This window comes from Dreissena polymorpha, chromosome 9 (genome assembly GCF_020536995.1).
Source record: "Dreissena polymorpha isolate Duluth1 chromosome 9, UMN_Dpol_1.0, whole genome shotgun sequence".
Lineage (NCBI taxonomy): Eukaryota > Metazoa > Mollusca > Bivalvia > Myida > Dreissenidae > Dreissena > Dreissena polymorpha.
In genome coordinates, this window is record NC_068363.1 from 25822716 (window position 1) to 25840104 (window position 17389).

Genomic DNA, 17389 nt, shown 5'->3' on the forward strand with positions numbered 1-17389 from the left:
ACTCTTGGTTCATTTTGGGGGTTAAGTGCGAGCCATAGACAATGAAGGCAACATTCCACTGTATTTATGTGCCTAAAATGGACATTGGGAAGTAAATAAAGGCATTTAACAAATAATGTTCAATATGTCGAAATACCTAATGGTGCATAGATCCTTAATGTAGTAGTTATTCAGGGTTATAAACTAACATATTGTTCATTGCTAAATTCAGCAATACTTTTTGTACTGATATCTTAATGTTAAGTATTTTATATGTCATACATGTTGTTTCAATAATTTTTTTAAAAGTTAAAAATAAAGCAATACTAATTTTCCCAATTTAAAGTAAATTGATTCTAAAATGCCCTATTTCACGGGTCATATACCCAAAATGCTGTGGACAAGCCCCATATTAGATGTGATATTGAGATTACATGTAGTATTAACAATAAGCAAACACTCCTGTCTGACTCTGACTTACACTTTGGGTAAATGGGGCGTAATGCATGTGTATGAAGTGTCATCTCAGATTAGCATGTGTATGAAGCGTTGTAGATTAGCCTGTGCCATCTGCACGGGCTAATCAGGGATTACGCTGTCCCGTTTTATGTTATTGTTCTAAAGGAAATATCTTAGCAAAACGCCAGTTGACACGGAGATTGCAAAGGATCATCTGGGACAACACTTAACTGGGACAACACTTAACTGGGACAACACTTAATGCAAATGCATTAAGCCCTGTTTTCCCAGAGCGCTGCTAATATTATATGTCCACATTGCACGTTCATTTTAGTGTGTGAAAGCCATTCTGTTCTTGGACAGCCTAAGGAGTCGTGTTGATGTAAACGCAGGCAATGATTTGGGAGAGACTCCACTGCACTTGGCTGCTAAGTGGGGATATGGTGAGTGATATGGGAGAGACTCCACTGCACTTGGCTGCTAAGTGGGGATATGGTGAGTGATATGGGAGAGACTCCACTGCACTTGACTGCTAAGTGGGGATACGGTGAGTGATATGGGAGAGACTCCACTGTACTTGGCTGCTAAGTGGGGATACGGTGAGTGATATGGGAGAGACTCCACTGCACTTGGCTGCTAAGTGGGGATATGGTGAGTGATATAGGAGAGACTCCACTGTACTTGGCTGCTAAGTGGGGATACGGTGAGTGATATGGGAGAGACTCCACTGCACTTGGCTGCTAAGTGGGGATATGGTGAGTGATATGGGAGAGACTCCACTGCACTTGGCTGGTAAGTGGGGATACGGTGAGTGATATGGGAGAGACTCCACTGTACTTGGCTGCTAAGTGGGGATACGGTAAATGATATGGGAGAGACTCCACTGTACTTGGCTGCTAAGTGGGGATGCGGTTAATGATATAGGAGAGACTCCACTGCACTTGGCTGCTAAGTGGGGATATGGTAAGTATTGGAGAAGATATGGCGTAAAACAGCATGTTACGTAGCCTTGCTCCATGTTTCTTCTCCTCATTTTGCATGTTTTTTAGGTACACACAAAACATCTGAACATGTTTAGCTCACCTGAGCACAATGTGCTCATGGTGAGCTTTTGTGATCGCCTTTTGTCCGTCGTCGTGTGTTATGCGGCGTCAACATTTGCCTTGTTAACACTCTAGAGGCCATATTTATCGTCCAATCTTCATGAAATCCAGTCAATGATATATTGCATGAGTTTGAAAATGGTAACGTTTGCTTTAAAAACACGGTTTCTAAGAGGCGGGGTATTTTTCAATATATGGCTAAATATGGCTTTAGTAAAACCTTGTTAACACGCTAGACGCCACATTTGTTGTCCGATCTTCATAAAAATTTGTCAGAAAATTCATGCCAATGTTATCTTGGACGAGTTCGAAAATGACGCTGATTGGTAGAAAAACATTGCCGCCAAGGGGGCGGGGCATTTTTATGCCCCCTGATTGATAGATTGGGGGTAAATTGTTTTTGGCATGTCTGTCTTTCTTTCTGTCTGTCATTCTGTCCCAAAACTTTAACCTTACAGTAAAGTTTTGCAATAACTTTTGAAATATTGAACATAACAACTTGATATTTGGCATGCATGTTCATCTCATGCAGCTTCACATTTTGAGTGGTGAAAGGTCAAGGTCATCCTTCAAGGTCAAAGGTCAAAAAATTAAATATTGAATATAGTGAAGTTTTGCAATAACTTTTGAAATATTGAACATAGCAACTTGATATTTGGCATGTATGTGTATCTCATGGAGCTGCACATTTTGAGTGGTGAAAGATCAAGGTCATCCTTCAAGGTCAAAGGTCGAAAATTTAAAACTTTAATATAGTAAAGTTTTTCAATGACTTTTGAAATATTGAACATAGCAACTTGATATTTGGCATGCATGTGTATCTCACGAAGCTGCACATTTTCAGTGGTGAAAGGTCAAGGTCATCATTCAAGGTCAAAGGTAAAAAAAAGCGGTGCATTAGGGGGCATTGTGTTTCTGACAAAAACATCTCTTGGTCATAATATAGCTGTATTAATTCCTTGTTATCACTCTAGAGGCCACATTTTTTTGTATGATCATCATGAAAGTTGGTCAGAAGATTTGCCCTAATGATATATTGGCCAATGTTTAAATTGGTTGTGATTGCTTGAAAAACATGGCCTCCAGGGGGCGGGGCATTTTTCCTTATATGGCTGTATATGAATTAAGAAAACCTTGTTAACACTCTAGTGGCCAAATTTATTGCCCGATTTTCATGAAATTTGCTCAAAAGATTCATCATAATGATATCTTGTATGAGTTCGAAACTGGTTCGGGTTGGTTGCAAAACATTGCCATAAGGAGGCGGGGCATTTCTTCCTTATATGGATATTGCAAAATCCTGTTAACACTCAAGAGGCCACATTTATTGTCCGATCATCATGAAACTTAGTCAGAACATTTGTCCTAATGATATCTTACATGAGTTGAAAAAAATAGTTCACGTTGGTTGAAAAACATGGGCATTAGGGAGCGGGGCATTTTTAGCTCATCTACTTTTTGATTAAGTTTTGTGTTTAGGTCCATTTTATTCCTTAAGCATCAAAGCTATTGCTTTCATACTTGCAACACTTACTAACTATCATAAGGGGACTGTGCAGGCAAAGTAATGTAACTCTGACTGATATTTTGACAGAATAATGTGCCCTTTTTATACTTAGAAAATTGAAAATTTGATTAAGTTTTGTGTTTAGGTCCACTTTATTCCTACAGTATCAAAGCTATTGCTTTCATACTTGCAAGATTTATGAACTATCATAAGGGGACGGTGCAGGCACAGTTATGTAACTCTGACTGGCATTTGGACGGAATTATGGGCCCTTTATACTTAGAAAATTGAAAATTTGGTTAAGATTTATGTTTTGGTCCACTTTACCCCTAAAGTATCATAGATATTGCTTTCATACTTGGAACACTCACAAACTATCATAAGGGTACTGTAAAAGGACAAGTTGCATAACTCTGGTTGTCATTGTTACGGAATTATGGCCCTTTTTTGACTTAGTAACTTTTAATATATGGTTAAATTTTGTGTTTCGATCCACTCGAAGTATCAAGGCTATTGCTTTCAAACTTCAAATACTTACATGCTATCATGAGGTTACTGTACCTGGCAACTTGAATTTTACTTTGACCTTTGAATGACCTTGACTCTCAAGGTCAAATGATTAAATTTTGCTAAAATTGCCATAACTTCTTTATGTATGATTAGATTTGATTGATACTTTGATGAAACTACTCTTACCTGACATACCACAATAGACTTCACCCAAACCATCCCCCGTGCCCTCCCCCCCCCCCCTTAATTTTTTTTTTTTTTTTTTTTTTAAGATCATCTCACAAATTATCACCACACCCTCACACTATACCCCCCCCCCATTTTTTTTTTAAAGCGGTTATGTTTGAAATACCGTCCAACCATCGCACCCAAACCCCCCCCCCCGATTTTTTTTAATTTTTTTTTTCGCTTTTTTGGAAGATAATGTAATAAATGTCCACAACCCCACACTATACACCCCTCTTCACTCCACTCCTCCCTCCTTTGTGATTGAAAATGAGAGTCCCTTCACCTTTAAAAAGAAAATAGATGAGCGGTCTGCACCCGCAAGGCGGTGCTCTTGTTCCTTATATGGCTTTATGGCTACAGTAAAACCTTATTTACACTCTAGAGGCTAGTCAGGCCACATTTATTGTCTGATTTTCAAGAAACTTGGTCAGTAGATTTTTCGTAACGATATCTTAGATGAGTTGAAAAATTCTTGCAGTTGATTGAAAAATATGGTCACCAGGGGGCTGGCATTTTATCCTATATGGCTATTGTCAAAACTTGTTAACACTCTTTAAGTCACATTTATTGTCCAATCTTCATGAAACTATGTCAGCATATTTGTTTTAATTATATCATGGATGTGTGCTTAAATGGTTCTGGTCTTTTGAAAAACGTGACCGCCAGAGTGTTTACTATGCATGAACGTTGGTAAGATCATTTAATCAAATGACATCAAAGGGCTGCACAAAAAAGGTCAGTTCCTTTGAATCTCAGGTGAGCGACGTTGGGCCTTTCAGGCTCTCTTGTTATTAATTTAATGTTGTGTTTTTTTTCAAATGCAAGTTTTATGTCTATGCTTCAGCAACTCATTAGCAAGTGAAAGACAAAGACATTTCTCAGATTAAGCAACTTATAAGAGAAAGACTCAAATCATCTGTGTGCTTTGGAATCGATTGGTCCTAAAATTCTTTCTACAACCATTTTCCATCTACCTCTGATTAAAAAAGGCAGTTGTTGTCCTTTACTTGCATAAGTGTGGGTATCTAAAATTTGTAAAACAGCTATCCCAGCAAACATACGCAAACAAAACAAGATTGCTTACAATCCTCCCTCCATCTGTAGTACCGGATGGGCAGGTGTCAAGAATATCTTTAAATATTTATTGTATATTTTAAGTACTGGAAAAACGGTTTGAGATTTATATGCATGCTTCTGATTATAATTAAGAGATAGATAGGTTTATGCAAGATAAAGCACACACAAAATTGTCGAATTCTGCTACTTTTTTATTAACAAGATTTAAACACAAAACATTTGTCTAAATCTGCTAGTTTTGTATTGGCAGGATTTGCTGAAGAATTTATACATTATTGTTGACACTTATAGGTAAAAATATTACAAGATTGATTACTTGTTTAGCTCACCTCAGCACATCATACTCATGGTGAGCTTTTGTGAACACCTTTTGTATTTCGTCAACATTTTGCTTTGTTTACACTCTAAACTGGTAAGAAAATTTGTTCTAATGATATTTCGGCTGAGTTCTAAAATGGTTCCGATTCGTTAAAAACGCATGGCCGCCACTGGGTGGGGCAATTTTGCTTATTTGGATATAGTAAAACCTTGTTAACACTCTAGAAGTCACATTTGTAGTCCAATCTTCATGACACATTTGTACTTATGATATCTCGTCTGAGTTTGAAAATAGTTCCGGTCAGTTGAAAAACATGGCCAACAGGGGAGTGACAGTTTTCCTTATATGGCTATAGTAAAGCCTTATTAACACTCTGAAAGTCATTTTCATAGTTCAATCTGCATGAAACTTGGTCAGAACATTTGTTCTTATGATATCGTGGACTGCTCATAACAAGTAAGTTCCTTTGTATCACAGATGAGCGACTTTGGGTCCTTCAGGCCCTCTTGTCTGATGTACATGTACTTTACCTGTCTTAATTTATATTTCATTGTTCTTTTTGTTCTCGCCTCAGAGTAAGGAGTACAATGGATTCCTGTATGATAAAATGCAGGGCGTTGCCCTAGTAAGCTCTATCCTCCTGGCTATGGACAAGAAACAGAAACCCTTCACTAGACGACCCTGTATTGCTACGTTCAAGGTTGTGTAGTCTTCTATGAAAATATGCACCATCTTTTATTGCTTACTTGAAGGGTTGAGTTGTTTATGGGCAAAGAGTTTCATGTTACTTTAGTCTAAACCTATTTTGTTTAGTTGTATTGCTTTTGAGTCTTTTCCTGGATAGAACCAGTTCTTGGTGTCTTTGGAGGAGACCTTTAGAACGTTCCCACGCTGGGGAGATCTTAAGTTGGCTTTTACAAAATGACTTATTCAACTACAAAATGACTAGCTTGACTACAACTTTGCTGTGTCAACTGCAAACTGATTTACTTAACTAAAGGCTTACTAAGCTACGAAATGACTGGCATGACTACAAGTTTGCTACGTCAACTGCAAACTGATTTACTCAACTAAAGGCTTACTAAGCTACAAAATGACTGGCTTGACTACAACTTTGCTATGTCAACTGCAAACTGATTTACTCAACTAAAGGCTTACTAATCTACAAAATGACTGGCTTGACTAAAACTTTGCTATGTCAATTGCAAACTGATTTACTCAAGTAAAGGCTTACTAATCTACAAAATGACTGGCTTGACTACAACTTTGTTATGTCAACTGCAAACTGATTTACTGAACTAAAGGCATACTAAGCTACAACATGTCTTTCTCAACTGTATTTTGTTTCTGAACTAAAACATAAGTTCAAGTGAAACATGAATAGCTCAATTAAAATTGACTAACTCTGCTACAAAATGACTTACTTAACCACACCATGATTTACTTCATTACACAATGTCTTACTCAAAACCACAATGACTCACTAATTTTACAACATGACTAGCTCATCTGCATAATGACTTACTTAGCTTCAAAATAACCTACGCAACTACAAAATTACTAATAACTCAACTACATTCTTACTAGGTCAACTACTGAATTTACTAGAAAATTACCTACACAACTACATAATTACTAGCTCAACTACATTATTACAAGGTCAACTACAGAATGACTTTCTCCACTACAAAATTGCCAGTTCTACTACAAAAGGACTCAAACATTCTTTAACGACAAAATCAACTACAAAATGACTCACCCTGAAAATATTCAAGTGATATGATACAATGAAATGACTGACCTATTTCCATTTGTATTTCTAAGACAAAATACTTTTTATTTGAGGCAAAGGACTTTTTTTATTTAAATTTTGCTGCATCCTATGGTACGATGATTTGTCAGTGTCCCTGGTAAATTGATTGCGTTATTACGGGGTAGAAACTTTTACAATGAAATCTAAAAATAATATGGTATAAAATAATTCAACAGATCAGCGGTTTTGACTGTACACTGGTAAGTGAACATCTGAAGGCAACCGGTCTGGAGAATGAGGACATCGGTCGACTGCAGGCAGAGATTGACAATATCCCAAACCTTATAGAGGCCATTATGACTGCTCTGCCAGGTATAGAGCAATTTTTATGAGGCGTTTTGTTTGAGGCAAAACAATATTCAGTTCACCAGAGTAATAGACCTGGATCAAACAAATTGCCCTTACCTCTCCTCAACAATTACTACATCCCACATCCAACTTTCTGAATTCTGCCTCTTCTTTATATGCCCCCTTTTGAAGAAGAGGGGGTATATTGTTTTGCACATGTTGGTCGGTCGGTCCGTCCGTCCACAAGATGGTTTCCGGATGATAACTCAAGAGTGCTCACGCATAGGATCATGAAACTTCATTGGTACATTGATCATGACCGGCAGATGACCCCTATTGATTTACAGGTCACTAAGTCAAAGGTCAAGGTCACAATGACTCGAAATAGTAAAATGGTTTCCAGATGATAACTCAAGAATGCATAAGCCTAGGATCATGAAACTCCATTGGTACATTGATCATGACTGGCAAATGACCTCTATTGATTTTCAGGTCACCAGGTGAAAGGTCAAGGTCACAGTGATTCGAAACAGTAAAATAGTTTCCAGATGATATATATCAAGAATGCTTACGCTTAGGATCATGAAATTTCATAGGTAAATTGATCATGACTGGCAGATGATTCCTATTGATTTTCATGTCACTAGGTCAAAGGTCAAGGTAACAGTGACTCGAAACAGTAAAATGGTTTGCTGATGATAACTCAAGAATGCTTACGTCTAGGATCATGAATCTTCATAGGTACATTGATCATGACTGGCAGATGGCCCCTATTGATTTTCAGGTCACTAGGTCAAAGGTCAAGGTCACAGTGACTTGAAACAAAAAAATGGTTTCCGGATGATAACTCAAGAATGCTTAAGCCTAGGATCATGAAACTTCATTGGTACATTGATTATGACTGGAAAATGACCCCTATTGATTTTCAGGTCACCAGGTTAAAGGTCAAGGTCAAAGTGACTCAAAACAGAAAAATGGTTTCCGAATGATAACTCAAGAATTCTTACGCCTAGGATCATGAAATTTCATAGGTAAATTGATCATGACTGGCAGATGATCCCTATTGATTTTCAGGTCACTAGGTCAAAGGTCAAGGTCACAGTGACTCGAAACAGTAAAATGGTTTGCTGATGATAACTCAAGAATGCTTACGTCTAGGATCATGAATCTTCATAGGTACATTGATCATGACTGGCAGATGACCCCTATTAATTTTCAGGTCACTAGGTCAAAGGTCAAGTTCACGGTGAGTTTTCTGATGATAACTCAAGAATAATGAGGCTTAGGATCATGAAACTTCATAGGTAGATTGATCATAACTGGCAGATGACCCCTATTGATTTTCAGGTCACTAGGTCAAAGGTCAAGGTCACAGTGACAAAAAAACGTCCTCGCACAATGGCTGCCACTACAACTGACAGCCCATATGGGGGGCATGCATGTTTTACAAACAGCCCTTGTTTCATATATAAACAACATCTGTTGAATATTTATATTCCACTAAAATCAGCCTAAAATTCATGCTTAACCAACAATATCAGTTGCACATATTATACGTTGAATACTCAATTCCATATTACTACATAAACATATCCTTTAATTTGCATTTCATGGATTTGCTGCTTTATCAGTACTAAGTGCACACAATTTAGCGATTAACTGACAGCTACCTTACTTGAAGCTCCGGAAGGAAAGAATGGCAGTTTTAAGGATTAAAGACTAGTTCCAACACAAGTTTTGTGAGCGGGCCGGGAAACGCACTGTTGATCCTCGGGTTAGTAGTCCTGTTCTCTACCAACCAAGCTAGCTGGCCTGACAAATATAACTTGTAAATATACATACAACTACAATATTTAAATTTCCTTCTGTCATTGCAGGGGAAAATGATATTATACTGCTTGGTGACTTCAACCTGTCTACAGATACCAAAGGTTAGTCACTTGATTTTATTATGGAACTAAAGAAAATTAATAAATAATATGATGTGCCCCTCTTCAAAGAAGAACGGTTATATTGTTTTCTGGATGTGGTCGGTCTGTCTGTCGGAGGACCAGTTCGTTTCTGATCAATAACTCGTCAATAAATGGACGGATTAGCATTATACTTCACATGTGCATTGGCCTTTGACAAAAGATGATCCCTATTGAAATTGGGGTCACTAGGTTAAAGATCAAGGTCACTATTACACTTATATTGTTTTGCTCGATGTCAGTCGGTTTGTCTCTAGGGAGACCAGTTCGTTTCCGATCAATAACTCGTCCATGAATGGACCGATTGGCTTGATATTTCAAATGTGCATTGGTCTTGACAGTAGATGACCCCTATTGAAATTGGGGTCACTAGGTTAAAGGTCAAGGTCACTATCACACTAAGTATAAAATTCATTTCCCATCAATAACTCCTAAAGGAATTGACTGATTGGCTTGATACTTCCTGTGTGCATTAGCCTTGGACAGTATATTACCCCTATTTAAATTGGGATCACAAGGTCAAAGGTCACTGTCAGTTATGATATGATATCATGCTGTGGGTGTGTAGAGTAACTCCACACTGGTCTAGATGTAAGCCGTTAGAGTTATTGGCTGTAAGGTCCTGCTCCTTGAATGGCTCGATCCATCTCTTCTTCTGCACTGCGTTGTCTGCTATCACTCCTCATATCTTGTCCATTACTGGCGTCTCTGATTTGACATATTTACCTGCTCTTCTCTTGGTGATAGAGTACAGGCCCTTGTTTTTTTTGTTGCATGCTTTCTTTTCTGTAATGCTTCTTTTACGAGTGTCTTTAGGTAGATCTGTTTGGCTTCTCATATGCGTCGCTTGACATTCCTTTTTGTGTGTGTGTGCTCTTCTTGTGCTTTTGCTTTTTCTGCTCTTGTTCCGCTGCAGTTGGCCCTAGTTTCTTTTTCTTCTTTGTTTCAATGTTATGTAGTGTTGGCCCTAGTTTCTTTTTCTTCTTTGTTTCAATGTTATGTAGTGTTGGCCCTAGTTTGTTTTTCGTCTTTGTTTCAATGTTATGTAGTGTTGGCCCTAGTTTCTTTTTCTTCTTTGTTTCAATGTTATGTAGTGTTGGCCCTAGTTTCTTTTTCTTCTTTGTTTCAATGTTATGTAGTGTTGGCCCTAGTTTGTTTTTCTTCTTTGTTTCAATGTTATGTAGTGTTGGCCCTAGTTTCTTTTTCTTCTTTGTTTCAATGTTATGTAGTGTTGGCCCTAGTTTGTTTTTCTTCTTTGTTTCAATGTTATGTAGTGTTGGCCCTAGTTTCTTTTTCTTCTTTGTTTCAATGTTATGTAGTGTTGTCCCTAGTTTCTTTTTCTTCTTTGTTTCAATGTTATGTAGTGTTTTTGCTGGTAGCCATTTGGGTGTACAACTATGGTACATCTTTGGAGCAAGTACTTGTTGGCATCTTTAGGGCACTGCTTCTTTCACTTGCTGCCACTTTTGCTGTTCTCTTCTTCAATCAGCTCCTTTAAGATCTTTAAGAAATTGTTGGATAGAGTGACCATAAACTTTTCTTTTTTATCCAGTTGTCTTTTAGCATAGTGGTGTTGTAAAGCTGGTGTTTGCTTGACTTCCCTGTCTATCTCTTGTTTTGCTTCAGTTTCAATTGAGTCACAAGGAGAAGATGGTCCGAATCAACATCTACTCATCACTTGATGGGTACACACTCTCTGACTTTTACAGCATCAGGGCTTCTGCCAGGGTGTGTGCTGCATCCTCTTTCTTATGTCCCAAGTGCAGCAGTAACTTGCTGGAAGTCAATCGCTTCTCCCTAGAATTAATCCATCATTATTCGCTGATTTTATGACAGTTCAACTTCCTTATATCTCCTCCAACTTGTGCTGTCTCCCCAGTCTGGCACATGTATGGATGGTGGTGTTGGTCCTGGTGGAGATGATGTTCTTCGGCCTGGCGGCTTCCAGGAGGTCTATCTTCTCCCTTTTCCATGATGTATTGTTTTTCAGTAGCTACAGTGTTTTTCATAAAGTAGGGTTGCTAGCTATATGCAAAAATAATCTGGCAAAAGTTATAACATATATTATAACATATAAGGGAGGCTACTCCATAGATAGTTGGAATTACCTCTTATTCTTGAAGTATGTCACTTTACTAAAAGTTGTTCTGAATTAAGTTTGAAATTTGTCAAAAACTATGTGCATTCAAAAATTCAATTAGATATGTTTCATATAAGGTGTCTAATATTAAAAGAATGATGTTTTTGTTTATTTTAGATTTTGATGATACAATTGTATTGCGGACGGTGTCTTCACAAACATAAGCGACGCCAACAAAAAAGGCAGCAAGACATACGATAATATCTGGATATCTAAACAGACAAAACAAGTGTTCACTGGTAAGAATTATTTTATCCCCCGCCAAAGGCGGAGGGATTTAGAATTGGCGTTGTTCATCAGTCTGTCTGTCCATCCGTCCATCTGTCCGTCCATCTCAAAATTTATCTTTGGCGGGGGATATCAATTCAACAAATGTGCTTGTTAATATTGTTGTTATATTGTGTTTGATTTTGCTGATTTAAAGCTTTGTGTATTGTAAAAGATTTGTGTTCAAGATTTCCATCAGTTGATGTTAATTATCCCCCGCCATAGGCGGAGGGATATTGTTTTGGTGTTGTCCGTCCGTCCGTCCGGAGCCATATCTTGAAAGTGCTTTGGCGGATTTCATTGAATGAGTATGTATATGGATAAGAGGATGATGCACGCCAAATGGCATTGTACACCATCTGTTAATAATGGAGTTATGGCCCTTTGTATCTTGAAAAAAATCCTTTTTTGAGTGTCAGATATATTACTTTTGTGTCCAGAAGAATAATGGCGGGGGGATATCAATTCAATGAATTTGCTTATTTAAACTTTGCTTACCATCGATTTATAGGTGAATAATATCGATTGAATTAAGTATGTTTATCAATGAAAATGTTATCAATAAGTTCTTGTTCCTGATTCTCAAGTGAACATAAATGTATCATATTGTCAAACCATGGAGATTTAATTATGTTGATGCCATTATTTCCGCAAACAATCCAACAGTAAATATGCAAACTAATTGTTGAAAAGCTTAACATATGGAGATAATTTGTTAATGTTTGTTCATTTCCGATTTAAAATCTGTGAATATGATTATCAGAAGTATACGATAATGTTGTTTAAGACGGTTTTATGGTTATATATTTTATTCCCCTGTACAGGTCAATGTGACGTCGTGAGAGAGGGCCTGTCCAGTCCCTGGATCCCTAAGGGCTGGACGTGGGGCGGAGTCGTGAGTGACCACTGTCCAGTGTGGGCCCAGTTCTTCACGGGCCGTGACCTTGACACTGGAGACCTGAATATCGGACCAGAGGTTATTAAATTTGCACTGACTGACTGATGTTTTGTAAAAGATTAGAATATTACACATGTTACTCTGGTTATGTGACTGACATCACTGATATCGAATTGGTGATGCAATTCTTCAAACAGTAAACAGTGAAAATATTCCACACTTTTCATTATGTTATTGCTGTGAAAATCGCCATTTAAACTGCTTTAAAATGAAAGCCAATAATAAACTCATCAGACAAAATTAACCAGCGATTGAACATTTTTGTGTTTTAATATCAGAAATATTATCTTGGTCAAATGTTAACAATTTATTTAGCAAATGTGTTCAACATGTTATGGTACATGAAGTTTGAAGATGTTGATGTTATTTTATGTTTTGATGTAGTGCTGATTTCACATTAGGTGTACCATTCTTGGGAATGTGGAAAATAGTGAATGCCACATTTGTTTTTAAGTAGATTTTGTGTTCCTTGTTATTGTAAAACGCTCTATTCACAACAAATGAACCAATTAACCATCTTTTATTACTTACACGTGAATGTCTACTGGTAATTATAATTCTTAAAAGTTTTGATTAATGTCAGAAATATTTTGTATAATTCTTATTTCAATACAGCTTACAATACTAATTAGATTGTGCTAATATACTTGAATACACAAAACAAATTATATTAATAATATTATCAACATTTGATAACGTATTGTTGTTTTAACTTTGATATAGCATTTCTGCTCAATTTCACCATTCTTGGGAATGTGGAAAATAGTGAATGTCACTTTTGTTTTTAAGTAGTTTGTGTGTTCCTTGTTATAGTAAAACGCTCTATTCACAACATATGAACAAATAAACCATCTTTAATTACTTGCACATGAATGTCTACGGTAATTATAATTGTTATAAGTTTTGCCTTAATGTCAGAAATATTTTGTATAATTCTTATTTCATTGTAGCTAGCAAAACCATTTATATTGTGTTGATATGTTTGAATACACAAAACAAATTATATTTATTATATTATCAAAATTTGATAAGGTTTTGTTGTTTAACTTTGATATAACATTTCTGCTGAATTTCACCAGTTTGTATTATTACTTGCTTCATTTTAATAATTTAATAATCAAAATATTTTATGAAAGCATTTTTCAATTGTGAATTGTGAAGTTTTAATTTTATGCAGTGCAGTGTACAGCGGAAAATGCAATTTTTTTAATGAAGCACCCGTTTAATGCATAATTGTCATCATTTATTTGATCCTGTGTATTTAATATTTATAAATTATATTATGTTTTATTGAAATCTGTAATAATATATATATAGTTCCCTGTATGAATTTGTTATAGATTAAAATAAAATGTTTTGTTACATTTGGGAATATTTCATAGACCACCATGTTTTTGTCTGTTTAAATTAATTGTATACATTGTTGTATTTTGAACAATATTAACATTAGTATTAAATGAGCGTCTAGCAATTGCCAAAAGTATGTATTGGGATAAACTTACTGTATTTGGGTTCATTTACATTCAAGTAGAACAAGTAGAATGCATTTTTAAGGTGTTTATTATTAGTCTATACCGTAGGACTTTAAGATAATATGATTTTCAATAATGTAGTTGTATTTTGCTTTTGTTTGTTATTGCTAAATAAAAATTAGAGTTTGATATAGATAATACTGGGACAATGCTACATATATATGCCTAACAGAATGTGTCCTGCATTTAGAAAGTGACTTCATATAAACATACTTGAGCTGTGATTTGGAAAAATATGTATTCAATACATGTGCGTATAGGATTGTCCCAGTCTTTGAAGTCTACAAGCGCTAATAAGGGATGACAGTATCTCTTGCTTTTATTAAATTTCAGTCTTCAGAAGTAAATTAGGGGCCATTCGTTATAGGTCAATATTTATGCATCTAAAACTTGAGAATAAGCAGCAACAGTTTATATTCTTTGATCAATTACTTATGATTGGATTGAGATAATGTGCTGAAGATTTGTGGAAGTGTATACCCAGCTTACATACCCTACCTGGATTCCATTTCGAGCCAGTTAGGTTAAAGTCTATGTCACTATTATTAAAATTAGACCAACTACACTCAGTTACACCGGTTTTATATTAGGGTATTGTTCCTAAATTGTATGAATTGTTAGCTCACCGCTTTTATATGAGGGTATTGTTGCTAAATTGTATGAATTGTTAGCTTACGTGTAGACGTAGCTTGGGAAAACTAGATAAAAGTCAAAGTCACTGTAAGTTAATTAAAAAATTCCGCTTACATAACTTAAATTGTATGAAGAATTTCCGCTGTTTTTTTTGTAGGTGTAGGTAGATTCCACGCAGTCTTAGGTGATGTAAGCGTGTATTTCAATCCCTCTGACACCTTACATGTAAAACAGAATTAGTTTGCATTATATTTAATTGAGTCTTATAATGTGAACATAGTGTTCCTACTGAAAATGTTTGTAAGGACAGTGTCAATTGCAAAATATTGTTACTTGTCTTTTATTCAAGAAAATACTGTGGGTATACCAGGTACACTACTTAATGTATGGACCCACCTTTTGTCTTCTTGATCTCGACTGCTCAGTATACATGTTTTCCATATACTGTCTTGAACAAGTTCAGGTTACAGCTAATTTCATAAAACAAAATTGCCACATATTTATGCATAGTTTATTATGTAACATGAAACTTTTCTATGTGTCATAAAATACAACAGTGTACAAAACCAATTTGCCAAAACACTTTTTAATTTTAATGTCTAAATCTTGTAATATATAAATGTGTGTCTTTTGTGACACTATATTATGTTGGCAATGTATGCTTATTCGTTTCTATTAAACACAAATGTTATTATTCATTTAAATAAAGACTAATAATAAATAATGTAAACAATTTACTTTTTTGATATTAATGACCATTTTTCAAGTATTTGTAAATAGTCCTAAAAGCTTTTTTTGTAGTATTATTTACTAACATTATTTGATGTTTCTTATAGGAACATTTATTTATTTCGAACTTTCTCCCTCGGTATTCTAACCAGGTCCAAGCGGGTAATGTTCATATCTTTAAAACACATCATTCACGGCAAACATCATCCTAATATATACATTCACAATAATACTGTGTCATTTTCATCATGGATAGCATACGCCTTCAATAGCCCATATTGCGCTGTTTGAATTATTATTTACTAACATTATTTGATGTTCCTTATAGGCACATTTATTTATTTCGAACTTTCTCCCTCGGTATTCTAACCAGGTCCAAGCGGGTAATGTTCATATCTTTAAAACATCATCCTAATATATACATTCACAATAACACTGTGTCATTTTCATCATGGATATCATACGCCTGTGAACTTCAATATAAAATTTTAGTATCTGAAATTTCTATTTATTGGTTGCTCTCCCTTGTCGTAAAACACGTATTTATCGAATTGTATCAATACATATTTTTATTATGAACAAATGCTCAAAGGTTGCCTGTAATATATAGAGGATATTTGTTGGATTCGATGGGATATCGATTTTATTATGCCCCCCTTCGTAGAAGAGGGGGTATAATGTTTTGCACATGTCGGTCCGTATGTCAGTCCGTACGTCCGTATGTCCGTCCACCAGATGGTTTCCGGATGATAACTTAAGAACGCTTAGGCCTAGGATCATGAAACTTCATAGGTACATTGATCATGACTCGCAGATGACCCCTATTGATTTTGAGGTCACTAGGTCAAAGGTCAAGGTCACGGTGACCCAAAATAGTAAAATGGTTCCAGGATGATAACTCAAGAACGCTTATGCCTAGGATCATGAAACTTCATAGGTACATTGATCATGACTCGTAGCTGACCCCTATTGATTTTCAGGTCAATATATCAAAGGTCAAGGTCACGATGACTCAACTTCGAAAAATGGTTTCCGGATGATAGCTCAAGAATGCTTATGCCTAGGATCATGAAACTTCATAGGTATATTGATCATGACTCGCAGATGACCCCTATTGATTTTCAGGTCACTAGGTCAAAGGTAAAGGTCACGATGACCCGAAATAGTAAAATGGTTTCCGGATGATAACTGAAGAACGCGTATTCCTAGGATCATGAAACTTGATAGGTAGATTGATCATGACTCGATGATAATCTGGTAGATTGCAGATGATTGAAAAATATGGTCACCAGGGGGTGGGCATTTTTTCCTATATGGCTACTGTCAAAATTTGTTAACACTCTTATAGTAACATGTATTGTCCAATCTTCATGAAACTTCGTCAGCATATATGTTTTTATTATATCATGGATGTGTGCTAAAATGGTTCTGGTCTGTTGAAAAACGTGACCGCCTTGGTGTTTACTATGCCTGAACGTTGGTAAGATCATTGAATCAAATGACATCAAAGGGCTGCACAAAAAAGGTCAGTTCCTTTGAATCTCAGGTGAGCGACGTTGGGACTTTCAGGCCCTCTTGGTTTTTAATTTAATTTTGTGTTTTTTTCATAGGCAAGTTTTGTGTCTATTCTTCAGCAACTCATTAACAAGTGAAAGACAAAGAAATTTCTCAGATTAAGCAACTTATAAGAGAAAGACTCAAATCATCTGTGTGCTTTGGAATCGATTGGTCCTAAAATCCTTTCTTCAACCATTTTCCATCTACCTCTGATTAAAAAAGGCAGTTGTTGTCAGTTACTGGCATAAGTGTGGGTATCTAATATTTGTAAAACAGCTATCCCAGGATAATATACGCAAACAAAACAAGATTGCTTACAA

The 17389-nt window shown here is 36.1% G+C and overlaps 2 protein-coding genes and 1 long non-coding RNA gene across 5 annotated transcripts in view; 2 read left to right on the forward strand and 1 right to left on the reverse strand.

The window, feature by feature from the left end:
* Positions 1-15516, forward strand: part of LOC127843721 (uncharacterized) — a 238962-nt gene extending 223446 nt beyond the window's left edge. Inside the window, exon 3 of the long non-coding RNA XR_008032301.1 lies at positions 15247-15516. This is a non-coding gene — a long non-coding RNA (uncharacterized LOC127843721). The remainder of the gene's footprint in view (positions 1-15246) is intronic.
* LOC127843709 (endonuclease/exonuclease/phosphatase family domain-containing protein 1-like) overlaps positions 1-17389 on the forward strand; it is a 560124-nt gene that overhangs the window by 256297 nt on the left and 286438 nt on the right. The gene's annotated exons all lie outside the window — the stretch shown is intronic.
* LOC127843705 (uncharacterized) overlaps positions 1-17389 on the reverse strand; it is a 253090-nt gene that overhangs the window by 216497 nt on the left and 19204 nt on the right. The window lies entirely within an intron of this gene.